The following is a 16,109-nucleotide window of genomic DNA, read 5'->3' as shown; positions in this document are numbered from 1 at the left end:
TTAAAGTTCATGGGTCCAAAAATGACTTCCATCGCCACAGAACAATTTTAATAGACAAATGCCGAGGGCGCATCTATAAAAGATGATTTTACAGAGTCTTAGCTTTGTACGTCAGTTAAGTCTCTCTTTCGGTTCAAAAGTTGAGATCCAGCAACAAGCAAGAGCAAGATAGCCAGCAACCAGTTAAACTGCAGACCAGCTTAATACGGGTACTGATCTTCCGCTTTATCTTATTTTTTAATCAGAGATTTGCTTCCCCAAGAAAGGTTGCCTTCACCACGGCTTACGGGAGCCCTCTCTACCCTATATATATATATATATATATAGGGTGGAGAGGGTTAGGAAACTGTAAAGAAGGTTAGGAAAACATTGGTACCTTCGGTTTCAAGCCTAACACAAGGGGGGTCAGTTAATGGTAAATAACGTTAGGCACTCGTCAGCCATATTGTTTTCTGTTTATCTTTCTGAGAAAAAGTTAGGACCGCACACATCATCTCTAATAATGTTCATTTTTATTTAATGATAGCTGGTCTGTCCCTATTTCTATAGATTTTATTTTGATATCAATTTTTCAATTATTTATTTACTATATTTTAGTAAATATGTTTAAATTATTTATTTTGTCCTATTCTGTTCTTAATAGACCAAGATAAATAATTCAAACATATATATTAGACTACTAATGAAATAATGAAAAGTATTTATTGATTCTAAACTACCATGAAAAGTTCAATCTATAGATCACCCCACGAAAATATATGCATATATCCTTTTTGCAGTAACTCGAAAATCCCACCCACCAAAAAAAAAAAAAAAAAAAAAAAAAAAAAAACAACTGTATGTCTAGAATGTCCATAGAATCGAAATCAGAATCGGTAACTGTATCGGAATCAAGTAAAAATGTTGGAATCATCGCATGTGATAGTGACAGTCAACATTTGTATAAAAGAATTGATAGATATCATTGCCATCGATGCCTGTCCTAGTGGCTTAATGGATAGAGCTACTGACTATGAACTCGATGGTTGTTGGTTCGATCACAGGCTTAGGATAGGTGTTGGTCTAGGTACACTGAAGAGCTGTGATACAGCGAAACGGTCTGACTTTGGATGATTCTCTCTCTTTCTTTCTCTCTCTCTCTCTCTCTCTCTCTCTCTCTCTCTCTCCATTACTCTAACTATAACGTGTGTGTGCTTGTTTTATAAATATAATTATTGCCCAGTCATACAAGTCAGTATAACGCGTGTGTTCAGAGAATATGGTTAGAAATCACGTGATGGTGTCGTTTTGTTCTTTCTTTATTTTCTTTTTTCTTTTTTATCATTATTTATTTATTCGTAGTTTTCTTCGTTTTTACGTTATTTGCTTCTTTTTCTTCAACAACTTCTTTATTTCTACGTCAGTCATACTTCTATATGTTATTTGTGCACGCGTGTTTGCGTGCTTACATATACTTCGTATATGTGCGTATGCGTCCAGGTACATGAGTGCGTGCACTTGCGTACGTGCATATACGTACGTATGATTTGGACTCGGTACCCATCCCTTCTTCCCTTCTTCTCCGCCTTTGATGTCCATCCTCTCACCGCCTTTAATACATACTTTTTTTTTTCGTTCTCGAGTAGGTCACGTGTCCGTCCAGGCTACCAACATCGATTAGTTTCGAACCAGATATTACCATGGCAACAAAATTCACCGGGCGGGAACGCATTCGCGAAGGCGCATATTCCTCCCATTCATTCTAACACATACATCAGTCGCCCGAAAAAAAGGATTAGTTTTCGAGTAGTTTATCAATTGTATTTGCAAAGCTAGAGAGATGATGGAAATACGATTCGAATTTTATTTCTCACTCTCCGAATTCAAGGCTGCTGCAAAGAATGTGGGCTCCCTCTACCATGCTAGAAAATTTCCCACACTAAAGCGCATTCTTTATCTTTGCAAAACCACAATTCGCTTAATGCATGTAGTATTGTTGCTATATCTAGATAGATAGATAGATAGATAGATAGATAGATAGATAAGAGAAAATTAAATGCTTCAACACGGTTATTATCTAACGCAGGGCTTTTTATACAATGTGCTCTGGTGAACTCTTCGCAATTGTGCTCCGTCTGTTATATTTATATAATGCTGTTATTGTTGTTGTTGTTGTTGTTATTATTTGTAAGGAAGTCTTATTAAAAGTGAGTCTTAGAGTCTTAGAGTCTTAGAGAGAGATGTTGCGTTCTGTGTTCGTGTTATGAAGAGATTCATATATATAAAATGTCCATACTTAGAAGTGTTAGCGAGGAGGCAGTGTTGAGACAGTCTTAGTGTTCACATTGTAGATATGAGATGTCGAGACATTGTGTATGTAAAGACATTTTAAACCACATGATATATATAAGACATATAATGACAATTTCACTTTACCTTTTTGGTAGAATTACAACACAAAGACGACGTTTATAAAAACATATGATCGGTTTATTTCCATGGACCGGCCGGTGGCTTTGCTTTCAGGAATTCAAAGTTTTGCATTCTATGTTTCAAAGGTGACTGTCTCGCTTCCAGACGTTCGACTCCCATCTCTGGACTATCGTCTGTCGTCCTCAGACTCTTTCTCAGACTCTCCCTCTTACTCTAAAGTTTATAACTATATCGAGAACTTCCCATTTTCCATGACGTCATACACATGTTAAAACATGTGTCTTCTTTCACGTGTTCTGGAAATGCGTGTCCAAAACTTTTTCCTTTGTTTACAAAAGGAATTTTAACCTATATTCCCAGTAACCTATATTTCCAATATGTTAAAAACATGATTATTAAATTATCTTATAGTTGCATTCCTCAATTGAATTTCATAACAGAATTGACAATGCACATTTTTTTCTTTAAACTATTTTATCTCTAAGCTAAACAACGGTTTGTTTTTGACATTCCATTTGCTAATTCTCTCTCGTAATTTATTTCTAAACCTAAATTACGAGGTTCGAATTTCGTCTATTCTATTTCATTTTCATTTTAACTAAATCTCTCTATTTTTATACTTACATGAAAAGGGGACAGCCCTTATCATGTAACACCTCGACGCATATACCCCCGATTAACCCGACAATCAGCTAAATCTCATCTTTTCACTGTTGAGGGCCTTAAATGTCGGAAATCCTTCTAATTTAATACTTTCTTTTCTCGAATTAATAGACTTTCGAATTCCATTCCAGTTTTCTGCTTCACTGTCTGTACTAACGCGCGGAAGTTTAAATATAATGTGAACAACTCCCCACAGACTGCCCTATTAGACATGATCCTAAAATTGTAGTCGCTTGTTTGAATCGAAATGAGTAAAATAATAATAGGAAAGGAGTACAAACATATCGCCACGTTTGGGCAATGAACCATATACAAGTGTTCATTGTTATTGTTGTTAAGTCGGCATCAGAGGATGATATATATGTATTGACTATAGGGGTTATCACACAGGGATGTATAACAGTTCGTATTTACATAAGGTATCATATTTTATCACAAGAGGAATATATTCTTCATATGTTTACTTTCTTGGAATTCTTCTGTCTTCACTGCCAGGCTCTGTGACGAAACATGCAACGACCAACACCACAACCGATTGAGACACCTGTTTTTTCTTCTCTTGTGAAACCACAAAAACGACGACGACTTTATATTTTACAAAATATAAATTTATTTCGGTGCCTCAGTGGTCTTCACAAGGCGTCTACATTACGAGTCTTTCAGCCCCGCTTCCCGGCTTGTAAGCACGTCTGCTCACTGTTGTGACCAAACTCAAACTCCTTAATCTAATCGTCCTGACCTCTTGACCTGTCAGTTCCGCTACGTCATCATCAAAAGCACACGTTTTTAACGCGTGACCTCTGTTACGTACGCAACTGTTGAAGGGCATTTTGTTTACTTTTTAACTTTGTAACTAATTCATGTAAAGATCTTCAGCTAGCATCCATTGTTACATTCCAGAACTGTTTAAAACAAATATAATTCAATCTATACAATAATATAAAATCTTCTTGCTCAGATAATTTGGTGATGTCACAGGAGTGCTAATATGTAGCACCCTAACGTTTACGCCATCGAATATTTTTTTTTAATTAAATGACTTTAAGCTATGAATGAATTTGCGCATGCTTAAAATAATAGAAATATGTTTACAAACTGGAAGTACCTTTTGCATTTCAAATTGCCGACATATTTCTGTACGCGTTATTCATCCATTCAAACAAATATTTTACTCGTTATAAAGCATCCTTGTATGTGATTACTATTTCCTGGTTATTTCAGTGTTATATGATCAGTATTTTAAGAGTTTATCGGTTAAATATTTTGTTCATAGACAAACACACAATCATACATATACTTTTTTATTTATAAAGAACACGAATAGTTTCCTTAAAAATGTAAATTATAAAACAAAAGCAGATATTAATTATCTGAAAATGTGTAGATTTTATTTTATTTTACTAGGTACCTTCAATAAATTTCACGATATTTTTTGTACAGGCATTTAAAATTGTTGTAGACTCTTGAAAATAAAGTATGTTATTGCTATATATATATTACAAGATGACTGATCAAGTTCAGGTTCAAATGAAAAGCTAGAGCAGAAATTGGAATCCTACCAAAGCCTGGTGGTCACAGCAGGTCAATTTCAAAAATGCAATTTGGACATGAGGACACTATAGGAGAACGGTATACAATAAAATTCTGTTTTAAATTAGGAAAGAATGCAACAGAAACGTATGGACTGCTTCAGATTGCTTTTGGACCATCTAGCATGAATCGAGCATCAGTTTTTGAGTGGCATAAGAGATTTGATGAAGGCAGAGAGTCTGTGAAGGATGATGGGTGGGAGGAGTAGGGAAATCGGAACACCAGAGTTGATTGTCTAAAAAATTAATTTCGTGGATAAGGACCATCGTGTTGTCATAGAGACAATGAGTGCATAGTCGGATACCAGTGTGGGAACTGTACTCACAATTATTCGTGAGGAACTGAAGATTTTCCCCGAGGGTGCTCAGAGAATATCAGACTATTTGACCAAGATTGGCATCGTGACAGTATCTCATCCTCCCTATAGTCCAGACTTTTCCCTTTGTGATTTTTATTATTCTCTAAGTTCAAGGAACATCTTAGAGGCTGTCATTAACACGCTCACACAAAAGGATTTCTATGGGATCTTCTAGGTGTTGGAACGGTACAACAAGTGCATATCAGCCGATGGAGATTACTTCGAAGAGCACTAGTTCCATGTGTGTACTATCAATAAAATTTCAGAAATTAATAAAAGTAATTATTTGAACATCTTTTTGGGGGGCGGGGTGATGTGTATTTTGTAACGAAGATTTTTTTTTTCTGGTAAATAAAGAATTATAAGGATGACGTTTATTTCCAGAGAATATTTCGTGATTGTCTCTACTTGTTTCCGGTTGAACTCCACTTAGATGAAAACTAATGATTTTGGCTTACAAGTTCTCGTGTTTTACGACACGCTGTGATTAAATAATTATTGTTTTAGTTTTTGATGTTTATAAATCTCATTATATACGACACAATCACGTTGACACACCGGTTCTAGCCAGATAACCGAAGTTAAGCAACGTTGAGCCTGGTCAGTATCAGTTGGGTGACCATTTGGGAAGATCAAGTGCTGTATGTACCGCGAGGTAAAATACCAGGTTGAGAAACTGGCGTGATCTATTCTTCTCTCGAGGGTAGATGGGACGCTATTAAGCCGTGGTAGGCACCCCATCTAGTGATGGCATCACGATAAAAAATATCCTGGATAGCCATGGCGAGGCATTAAGTATTAGAAGCTACCGACAAATTTGGATTACACTACGAACTCGTGTAGCGAGTTAAATTTCGACTACGGCCGCGCTGGATGGATGGAGAGGAAATCTCATTGATTTGCTGGTCATTTAGTGACCGTTATGTGTTTTCTTGTCCGTTCATAATAGTACGGGAAGAAGTCGATTACTTTTGTTGCTTTAGTGAATCACGCTTAAGAGCTTGCGTAATGTTTACCAAACCATTTGTAATCTATACAATGCCGCTTAAGCTTCACATGACATTTGACAAATTGTATGAGAAATAATTCAATATTAATCCGATAAAATATTCATTATATACGCTGGTTCGAATGATTTAAAAGAAATATTTTTTTAAAAATCAGTAGATATTGTTCATTGTTTATAGTACATAATATATCTTATTCAAAATTATTCATATTATTTGGATTCTTCGAACTACTGTTCTCATCTTAAGTGTCATTTACACAACGTGTCAGTCGATGTAACCTCCGGCCTTCTTCAGGTGTATCTTATTGAACTTGTGAATCTTTCTGCTGTATCCCAACATTCATAAATCACGTTCTTGATAAAATTTCTCACAGATGGGGACATTTGCTGATGTCACCACGCTCTATAACAGACACGAGGGTAAAACAAATGAACACATATCTAAAGAAAATTGCTAAAACTCTAGGAAAAGATCCCCAGTTTATAGTGAAATTGGTAACGTTCAATGCTGCCAAGATTATGCTTATTTCTCTTAATAATTATAAAATACCTTCTCAACTAATGATTGCTATGGCGAATGATATACTGCCTAGAAAATACTTCTCTCAAGCTCCTAGGGTTAATATTTACGACAACATTAATTTGGAGCAAATACATTGAGACAATTGCCAAGGCTGCTGCGAGAAAGATGGGCGCTCTCTACCGTGCTAAAAGTCCACTTACACTTGAAAGTATCTTGTATATTTACAACGCCACGGTTAGCCCATGCATGAAGTATTGTTACCAAATCTGGGCTGGTGCATCTGCCACTAGTCTCTCGCTCCTGGGCAGAGTTCAAAAGAGAGTCGCTAACCAAATAGGTCCTGAACTATCAACTAAACGTCAACTTCTGTCCCAACGTCGAAACCGTATGCCTGTTTTACAAGTATTTCAATAGCAAGTTCTCTGACGAACTCCGAACACTAGTATCCCATCGACGATAATATTCTCGACACACCCAACAAGCAGCAAAATCCTACCCCTACACTGTAGAGATTCCTAGATGCCGTAAAGCTTTGTGTTCAATTAGTTTTTTGCTTCGAACTGCTGCACTTTGGAATTCCCTTTCGAGCCCCTGCTTCCCTGGCTTGCAGAAATTAAAGTGTAATGTGAACCGATATTTAGCTACCCAAACTCCATGTATAGTATCACTGAAAATCTGGTCCCAAATAGTAGCCCCTCACGACTGTGGCCCTGCGCCTTGTTTGGGGTAACACGTAAATAAAATAAATAGATAAAGAGCCGGATATCTTGCTTTCAAACTCGGAGTCTGCATTAAATTTCCAACGGACACCTTTATTTTATCCAGGAGAGTATAATGCGTTTGTTTCGTCAACCATAACCGAGTAGAAGTTCTAACTAAAACGTATTTGTATTTTAAGTGTCGCCCGCAATGAGGATTGAACGTTTTACCTCGAGTAGGGTGTAACTTTTCAACTGAATTTTACACAGTAAAATTCAGTTGAAAAGTTCGAATTATTCAAATAATACAAATAATCAATTCTCATTGCAAACATTCGGTAATATAACATTCGGTAATATAACATTCGGTAATATAACGTTCGGTAATATAACATTCGGTAATATAACATTCGGTAATATCAGTTGAAGCACGGGGTGGCTGATGAATTTAATGCATTTAAATCCAATATTCTCTCTTTTTATCATACACGCCCTGTCCCCCAACTGACATCAGTTAAAATTAATGGTTCTTGTCTTCGAGAGGCCCCATGCTTTAACAAGCTTCGTGGTCTGACCTTTACTCCTGATCTGAAATGGAACACGTACATCTAATCCGTTGCCAAGGTTGCTGGAAAAAATAGGTGGATCATTCTATCGCTCCTGTAGATATGTAACTGCCGATGCAATTCTTTACCTATATAAGAACCAAGTACGCCTTAGAATGGTGTACTGCTACTACATCTGGACAGGAGCTGTTGGAAGCATCTTATAATGTCTTGATAGACTTCAAAATAAATTTCGTTGCGTAGTGGGGGATGCCCTTTTTTCTTCCATGCAACCTTTTTTCTACAAAAGAGACGTCGCGAGCTTGTCTCTGCTTCATCGTTATTTTCATCGTCTGAGCTCCAATCCATGCCCCCCCCCTTGCCAAACTTTCACGAAAAACACTCGTCTATCTGAAACCACTATCAATAATTTCACCCACTCTTTATCTGTGCCTTAACCTGAAGTAGATTCCATGAACAAAGCTTCTTTCTTAGAAATGTACGCCTGAGGAACTATCTTCTGTTTGCCTGCTTTCCAGCTGACTACAATTTGGTCGTCTTCAAGTCCAACGTAAACAAGTTATTGATGAGCCATCACCTTAAGTAATTCAATTTACCAAATTTCCATTATTAACGATTACTACGACATTGTCCCATTGACTACCGTACACTCATTAACCCTTATCCCCGAATGGCCCTCGGGCCTTGATAAGTGGTGAATCCTTTGTAATAAAAAAAAACGTGGCTCTGAAATATAAAGCTTGATATAATCCTAAAAAGATTACACGACTCTCATTGGTATGTAGTGGTTGAGAGTTATTGTCTTTGCTGGCTGTCTTAATCTCTATATTAAAAATGACTAACGTTTAAGTGGAACTGGATTAATAATTGCTATTATTAAGGTTGCTTAAAGAAGTGCCAAGTTAGGCCATTTGTATAAACCGTTTTACTTGATCTAATAATTGCTTTTAACACGAATCATGGAGTCAGCAACTTTTTTTAATGATTATTACTATCTCTGTCCACGTGAGATAGGCCGCTTATTGGTAGCCGTCCATCGTAAGATTTTGTTTGACGTGTCTCCTTTTGTGGAATTGGTCATTAGATGCTGATGATGTCTATATCGTCTGATAGTGGAGTGCCGAGTGCGGGTGAAGGAGACGTGTTTTGACTGCTACTAAAAGAAATGAACACCTTGTTGTTGCTAATTATAATTTAATCAACACAGGCGAGTTTGACAATGGCATCACCTTAAGGTTGACGGAGAAAGAAAAAGAAGAATAGAGAAAATACATTTTATATCGCTATATTTTTAATTTCTTACCTATTCGCTTTCAAGATCGAAACTCACTCTAAAATGTCTCTCGAACTTCTGGATGACGTCATGTTTTTTTTTTGTTGTTATTTTTTTAGATAGGCATAAGCACTTATCAAGACCAAGGGGCCACTCGAGGATAAGGGTTAAAGAGTGTACAGTAGAAATTGGACAATATAGTAATCGTTTCTAATGTAAATTCGGTAAATTTATTAACTTATATGGAACGGCTCGTCAAAAACTTGTTTACGTTAGACTTGAAGACAACCATATTGTAGTCAGCTGGAAAGCAGGAAAACGGAAGAGAATCCCCCAGCCGTGCAGTTCTAAGAAATAAACTTTGCTCATACTTTAACTGTTCACACGCGTATCAGAAATCGAAGGTCTACTAGACTCGGGTGTCTAAACCAGAAGTTCCCAACCTTTTTAACATAGTAGCACACTAGTGAGATCGTTAAATTTTCGCGGCACACCTATCATAAAAATAAATATTTTATACTGGTATAACCGTTTTGCAATAAAATAATACAAAACGAAGATTATATAAGAATTCTTATTTACTTCAATCAACATTACTTGCATTCAGTATCTGGTATAGAAGAAAAATGGTGGATGTCAATTTAAAAACACACTTAATATTCAAATCAATCGTCCCATTTTTAATGTTATGCTGTGGCGGGAAGTGCCAAGGGCCAGAACGACTATTATGATCTATATATTTATACGATAGCATGTGTGTTATACGATATTTATACGATAGCATGTGTGTTATTTTGTGTCTTACTATTGCATCTTTTTCCTTCCGAGTGACTGTCGTTTAATTGTTATGACATTCCATTTCATGTAATAAATTATGTTACCAATAATTCTCCATAAAATTTTGGTTTCGGTTTCAATTATAGCTTATGTCATTCTAGTCATCTCTTTTATAAAAATAATTTTATCAAAAATTCTTCATAAGTTTTGGTTGATGTTTCGATCGTAGCTGAAGTAACTCAAGTTAAACATGCATATATATTTTTTTTTCTTCGTAAGTTTTAGTTTCGCTTTCAGTTCAAGCTGCTGCACGCAAATCATATGGATATATTTTTTATATTTTTGAACTCACAACTTAATAATATATAATAATCGACAGCAAATTGACTCTATAATAATATATACGAAACCAACATCAATTAAAAGCTCATATTTAAGCGTATTTTGCGATCAAGCTACATTAGATAAATACTTTTGCAGTTTTAACAAAAGAGTCCGCTCACGAGTTTCGCTAGTTAATTGTTAAACTATTTTGGTTAAAAAGATATTCAGTAAAATGTTTTAAAAGAAAATGATGTTAGTTAAAATATTATTGTTAAAATATTTTACTGGGGAATTTTGGCTCTAATGACAAATTTTATGGACAGAGGAAAAACATAAAAAGCTAGTTTGGAAGTATCTGTTCTCGTAAACTGTACCACTAGACGATGTACGAGCATCGAGTACAGACACACGTATTGGAAAAATGTAAAATAAACCATAAAATCCGCACACATTACTATGCATTTAGATTCGGCGATTTTTGATTTGAGCGGCGTCATCATTATGGCAAAAATTAAACGTCTTTGAAATTAAATGTCTTTGAAATTAAATGTTTTGAAATTAAATGTTTTTGTAATTAAATGTTTTTGAATTAAATGTCTTTGAAATAAAATATTTTGAAAATTAAATGTGTTTGTAATTAAATGTTTTTGTAATGAAATGTTTTTGAATTTAAATGTTTTTGAATTAAATGTCTTTGAAATTAAATGTTTTTGAAATTAAATATTTTTTAATTAAATGTTTTGAAATTAAATGTCTTGTAATAAAATGTTTTGAAATTAAATGTTTTTGCAGTTAAATGTTTTGTAAATTAAATGTTTTTGTAATAAAATCTTTTCGAAATTAAATGTTTTTGCAATTAAATGTCCTTGTAATTAAATATTTTTAAATTAAATGTCTTTGTAATTAAATGTTTTTAATTAAATATCTTTGAAATGAAATATTTTTTAAATAAAATGTTTTTGTGATTAAATGTTTTTAATTAAATGTTTCTAATTAAATCTCCTTGAAATTAAATGTTTTGGAAATTAAATGTTTTTCAATTAAATGTTTTTAAATTAAATGTCTTGTAATTAAATGTTTTGAAATTAAATGTTTTTGCAATTAAATGTTCTTGAAATAAAATGTTTTGTAATTAAATGTTTTTTAAATTAATTTTTTTGCAATTAAATGTCTATGTTATTAAATGTTTCTAATTAAATGGTTTTGCAATTAAATATTTTTTAATTAAATGTTTTTGAATTAAATGTCTTTGAAATAAAATGTTTTTGCAATTAAATGTCTTTGTAATTAAAGTTTTTTTTTAATTAAATGTTTTTAAATGAAATGTATTTGAAATTAAATGTTGTTGAAATTAAATGTCTTGGTAATTAAATGTATTTGAAATTAAATGTTTTTAAATTAAATGTCTTTGAAATTAAATGTTTTTGAATTAAATGTCTTTGTAATTAAATGTTTTGAAATTAAATATTTTTGAAATTAAATGTTTTGGAATAAAATGTGTTTGAAATAACATGTTTTTGAAAGTAAATGTCTTTGTAATTAAATGTTTTCTGAAATTAAATTTTTTTGAATTAAATGTATTCGAAATTAAATGTTTTTGAAATTAAATGTCTTTGTAATTAAAGATTTTTTTAAATTATATGTTTTGAATGAAATGTCCTTGTAATTAAATGTCGTTAAAGATAAACGCTTTTAAAATAAATCCTTTTGAAATTAAATGTCCTTAAAATTTAATGCCTTTAAAATTAAATACCGTTAAATGAAATATCTTGAAAATGAAATGTCTTGGAAATGAAATGTCTTGGAAGTTTAATATTGTTAGAGCAAAATGTCTTTGAAATTCAATATCTTTTACATCACATGTCTTTGAAATTCAGTATCTTTGGAATTAAATATCTTTGACATTAAATGCTTTTGAAATTACATATCTTTAAAATTAAATGTTTGTAGAAGTAAATATCTTTGAAATTAAGTGTTTTAAAAATAAAACGTCTTGAAATTTCAATATGTTTTAAATTTAATTTCTTTAAAATTAAATATTTTAAAAATTAAATGGCTGTCCATTCAAATGTCTTTCATATTAAATATCTTTAGAATTAAATAATTTTAATTATATATTTTTAAAATTAAATGTAATTTAAAGTGGAGGTGTTCTAAATTAAGTGTCTTTGAAATTTAATATCTTTGAAATTATTTCTCTTTAAAATAAAATGTCTTTCAAATTAAATGTATTTGACATTGCATGTCTTTCAAATTAAATAGCTTTTAAATCAAATGTCTTTGAAACTAAATGTACTTGAAATTAAATGAATTGTAAATTAAATGTATATGCAATTAAATGTCTTTGAAATTAAATGTTTTGAATTAAATGCCTTTAAATTAAATGTCTTTTAAATTAAATGTTTTGAATTAAATGTCTTTAAATTAAATGTCTTTGAAATTAAATGTTTTGAATTAAATGCCTTTAAATTAAATGTCTTTCAAATTAAATGTTTTGAATTAAATGTCTTTAAATTAAATGCCTTTGAAATTAAATGTTTTGGTAATTAAATGTCTTTGAAATTAAATATCTTTTAAATCAAATGTCTTTCAAATTTAGTATCTTTGAAATTAAATGTCTTTGAAATTAAATAAACTTCAGTAATTATCTCTTCGCGGCACACCAGTAATCATTCCGCAGCACACAAATGCGTGTCTGCACAGTGGTTGGAAACTACTGGTGTAAGATCTCTCTGTGTATTGTGTTGTTAGGACAACCAGGCTTTAGAATAATTTGCCCTACAAGTAATCCCTGCTTAAATATTCAAAATCACATTGTATTCATGGCCCAAATATGATCTCTTCGCTATGGCTAACCCACACTGATTTTAGCAGAATATATGAACCACCATTCTCCAAGTGATGTTATTCCAAGTGATGTTATTTCAAGTAACAACACGAAGCTGGATACTCCACCAGACCTGATGAATTGTTGTTCTGGAATCAAGTAAGACGAAGATGCCACAGGAAATATACAGTGAAACATATTTAAATGCTCAAATGTTCTGGAATCAAGTAAGACGAAGATGCCACAGGAAATATACAGTAAAACATATTTAAATGCTCAAATGGGGTGAACAACTTATGTTTTTAACTTCTTTGTTGAGTAAACTTTGATGGAATATTCGAATATCTATATATCTTATACACATGTGAATGTAAGGTTCAGAAAGGAGGTCTATTTTTACTTTCGAAAACTTCTATCAAACTAAAATAAAACAACAAGTGAAAAACGCTTTAAACCGTCACCACCGAGAGACAATGCCGGTTAACTGATCTGTGACGTCACGTTTAGTTAGCGGCTTGTAGGCAATAGATTGGACAACCAGGAGTTTTGCTGTAGACCATGTTGCTGTCGGTTTAACTTACAAGCTCGACACTAGTTCATATTCGAACCGAATAAAATCGTTAAAATACGAGGAGCGTGCAATAAGTAATGCCCCTGATCCACTTCCAGTTGTCTGATCTGTTTTGGCATGTGCAATGGCTTATATCTCTATGGGTTATGTGGCAAATTACAGCTCTGAACGTAGTGTGGTTTCTGTTTTACAGGTGTTCGAACTGAGTCAGGTGTGAAATGGAGCCTGTTGAATGTAGAGCAGTGATCCGGTTTTTGTATGTGAAAGGACGCACACCACAGGAGACTTTTGATGAAATGAAAGAAACTTATGGTGATAATGCCCCATCATATGACCTTGTAAAACGCTGGCATCGTGAATTCAAACATGGCCAGAAGTCTGTGGAGACAGCTCCCAGACCTGGTTGCCCCCCTTCTGCTATTGCTGAGGCATCTGTCTGTCAAGTTGAGGCTGCCATTTTGGAAGATTGGCGCATTACTATTCGCCAAATAGCCCAAGATTTCAAGATTAGTACCGGGTCTGTGGAAATTATCATTCATAACTATTTGCATATGCATAAGGTGTCTGCCAGATGGATTTCCCGGTTGCTCACACCATTCCAGAAACGAGAACGCGTCGAGTGTTCGAGAATGAATTTGGAGATGTGCCAAGAAGATGAGTCAAAGTTTTCAAAAGACTGATTACACAGGATGAAACCTGGGTCCATCACTATGATCCAGAGACCAAAGCCCAGTCAATGCAGTGGAAGCATTTGGACTCGCCACCTCCAAAGACGGCAAGGGTGCAGCCCTCCGCTAGCAAGGCCATGCTCAGTCTTCTGGGACCAGTACGGTGTAATGATGACAGATTTCCTGACAAAGTGTACCACAATTACAGGAGCCTATTATGCTTCACTTTTGAGGAAATTAAGGGAAGCTATCAAAATCAAGAGGCGGGGCAAGATCAGCAACGGTACCCTCCTCCTGCAGGACAACGCTCCGATTCACAACTCGCATGTCGCCAGATCAGAAGCATACTAATTCTTTTCAGTATTTTCTTTTGTTTTTAAATATAAGTTTTCATTGAATGTTTTAAAGCGACGTCATGTCCTGCGAAAGAAAACAGCTATCACGTGGTACGTAAAAATTAATAGCTTATTTTCGAGCGTAATAGTTTTAAATTCATTTGTTTCAATGTTGAAATATATTTACATCTGTTAATTATTTTGTTTGCTGTAAAAAAAAATACATAACTAAAATAGCATGTGGACCCGCTGAAGGTGCTCCAGTCCTCTCCAAACTTGACAACATATACCTAAGGAATCTTGCTTTCCTGACTGCTGGAAAATTGCTTCTGTGGTACTAGTTTGCAAGAATTCTGGCGAAAGAACTGATCCATTAAATTATCGCCTCATTAGCCTCCTCCGCTTTTCGCCAAAATCTTAAAGTTCATAATTAACCAAGCTCTAGTCCATCATTTTACAGCTGCGAAAAATAATATAATCTATCATATGCCAGTGTCAAGAACAGATGTGTTGCCATGTACCTTTGTATTTGTTTTCTGAAGAAACCACGTGGTGCCAATCACAGGATCATGTTCGTTGCAAAAGTGCAAAAGCTGGAGACCATTGCTATTTGCATTTCCAAGTCCATGTGTACCTAAACATTTCCAAGTTTCATAATATCTCCCCACTCTCGCATTCAAATCGCGAAGTAGAATGATCTCCTTATCTTGTTTGAATAAATACGTAAAATCTGTTTTCAAATCATTTACAGTAAAAATAATAAACGAATTTTAGTTTATGAAATCCATGACAAACCGCGAATTTTATTATCTAATACAGAGGCAACGTACAACTCTTCTCGATTCGAACCGGGGACGCTCCGATTGTCAGCCTGTGTTGTTAATAACTTAACCACCACCACCTCCTTAAGAAGCAGAACTTCGGATGCAATCTTTGGACATTGTGGTCTGTTGCCGATCACGTTTTGTTTATTGGCATCTTTATTTATTCATAAGACGCGCATTAAAACTGCCAGTAAAACGAAAGCCATAAAAAATAAAAATTGTTTTGTTTTTAACAATCTCAGTTTGTTTTCTTATGCATTGCTTTATTTATTACTTTGTTTTCAAAATTATCATCCGATCCTTGCAAAAACACATTTGAATTATTGCAACGCTGTTTTAAATGCTTCTATTGCCCGTGAATGATTTGCTGCGTCCATCGTGTTAATTCGAATAGAAAGCAAACATAATCCTCCCCTCAAAATCTGTTGTCCTATCTTTCTATCTATCGCTCTTTCTCCTACTTTTTCGCTCTCTATCTGTCACTCTATATAGTTATTTCAACCTTTGAATTCATAACTCATTTCGTTTTTTTTTATCTATTTCTTTCCTGTAGTTATATATGGTAGTGCGATGCAATATTACTGATGCGCGTGTGATAATATCGGTGGCTCCCCACGTGATAGGAAGTGGGAGAAAGAAGAAAAGAAGTATGATAGCAGAAAGGGGAAATGGGTTTATCGGGGGAACGGTT

This window comes from Euprymna scolopes, chromosome 38 (assembly GCF_053919585.1).
Source record: "Euprymna scolopes isolate OS-2025 chromosome 38, ASM5391958v1, whole genome shotgun sequence".
NCBI lineage: Eukaryota > Metazoa > Mollusca > Cephalopoda > Sepiida > Sepiolidae > Euprymna > Euprymna scolopes.
The sequence above is the reverse complement of the archived record's forward strand: the minus strand, read 5'-3'. Positions refer to the sequence as shown.